We start from the raw sequence: 2063 nt of genomic DNA on the forward strand, positions 1-2063 counted from the left end.
CTGTTTCTACTCTGGCTGGAACTCCCATAATAGAAGTCAGAGTTTCCCGTAACTTTCCCATTTCTTCAGCCAACATGTCCCTAGATAAGTATTCAGGATGTGGCACCGATCTTTCCTGAAAATTCCCAAAATGGGATTCTTCAGGTTCAGAATGAATTCCAATTTGACCCCTTCCTTGAGACTGGCTTCTTCCTCTACCTTGTCCCCTTGGTCTTCCCCGACCTCTATTTCCAAACATGCTAGTCGGAAGATTAACGGGTGATTCTTCCCTTTCCTCATATTCCGGACGAGCCATTCTTTCAGATCTTCGGGTTCGGCTAGACATCTGCAGATTTTAGTGTTAATAATCACGTATTCACATTCCCAAATATAATGAAGTATTCAAGTTTAGATGTGTACCTGTAAATTCATAATTACACTGGCTAGATGTAATTAAAATTTACCTTACACACTGTTCTTTCAACTCATCATATTCATTTCCAATGGAGCTAACTATGTCCGGGACCCTTAACATGCAATAAAACAGTTTAAGTCTAGGTATCATGCTGTTGAATAGCTAAATCCCTTAAACTCAGGCTCTGATACCACTTTCTGTAACACCCCAATACAACACATTGCATGTAACACATACTTCATACAGAAGAAATACATGTTTATATACCATTCAGGTCCCTTAGTACAAGAATTTGCCATACTGAATACATGTCTTCAAGAATTCAAAATACATTTCTTGTACTAATCAACGTTTATCAATCAAAACTATACACCAGAGACAAATCTTCATAAAGATAAGCATATAGGAAAATATCACATTTTTTCCTTCCCCTTACCATTTGTACCTCCTGCAATACATATTTAAAATCACAAAATGAGGGTTAGACCGAAAGGTCTAGTGAGTTACTCTATTTATGTCATTGCAAGGTGAAAATACCAAAACTTTTAAGAAAAACAACTTTTCATAAATATAACAAATATATGAATAGATAAGGGCATAGTACCAATACCTTCCACTTTTCAAGTCAAATTCTATGCTTACAAATAATACATCAAATCCAAAACAGGTTTGTACTAACCAGATTATCATGATGCCACTTTTAAACCTTTCGAATCAAATAAGGTTAATTTAAAGTTTCAGGCCAAACCTGAAATCTTCTCCTCAATAACATCCAGACTATGTTTTCCAATAAGAACCGTGATCCTAAACCTTTAAGTCACAAAGAAATAAAGATTCCAGATCATGGTAATCTTAAAGGAAATAATAGTAGGAGTTATATTACATAAAATACACACAAATGCCACCCTTATATCCAAATGTACACCTCTCCTTGATATGTCACCCTTATCCCATGGTACACCTCTCCTTGATATGCCACCCTTATTTTCTCATCAAATTTCACAAAAACAATTCCAAATAGACCGCAGTCAATGGAATTATTATCAGTTCAAAATTATCAAAATTCCCATTTTTATGTTAAAATAACAATTTTATCAACCATGCACAAGGCATAAATACGAATCCGGTCAACATAAACTTGGCCGGACTTCATCTCAGGTCAAGTCTTGGCCGATTAACCAAATCCGGACAACATATCGCCCAAGGCTTGTCCGAATTAACACTTAGAATCAATTCCAACACTTTTGTCCGGATAACAAATCCGGACAACACTATGCCCCCCTTGATCGATTTAAAATAATCCGGTCATCACATGGTCGTATTCATACTTCTCTGTTGAAACACTTAATCATAAAATCAAAATTCATAAACCGGTTTAAGACTAAACCGCTTAACACTTGAGCGGTTTACACTTAAATCGCTTATACCTTGCTTGGTTTAAGACTAAACCGCTCAACCCTGTTTGTCCGGTTTAATCTAAATCGACTAAGCCTTGTCCGACTTATATTAAATCGCGCAACTCTTATCCGGTTTAGGTAAAAAAATCCGAATAAGACTCATACGGTTTAAACTTCAAATTAGATAAAAAGGTGATACAAACAATTCATGGATAAAGAGTGTAAAACATATTAGATCACTCACCTTATGCAAATCAACTTCTTGTAATGCA

This window comes from Cynara cardunculus (genome assembly GCF_001531365.2).
Source record: "Cynara cardunculus var. scolymus isolate 2C chromosome LG 15, CcrdV1, whole genome shotgun sequence".
In the NCBI taxonomy this organism is placed as follows: domain Eukaryota; kingdom Viridiplantae; phylum Streptophyta; class Magnoliopsida; order Asterales; family Asteraceae; genus Cynara; species Cynara cardunculus.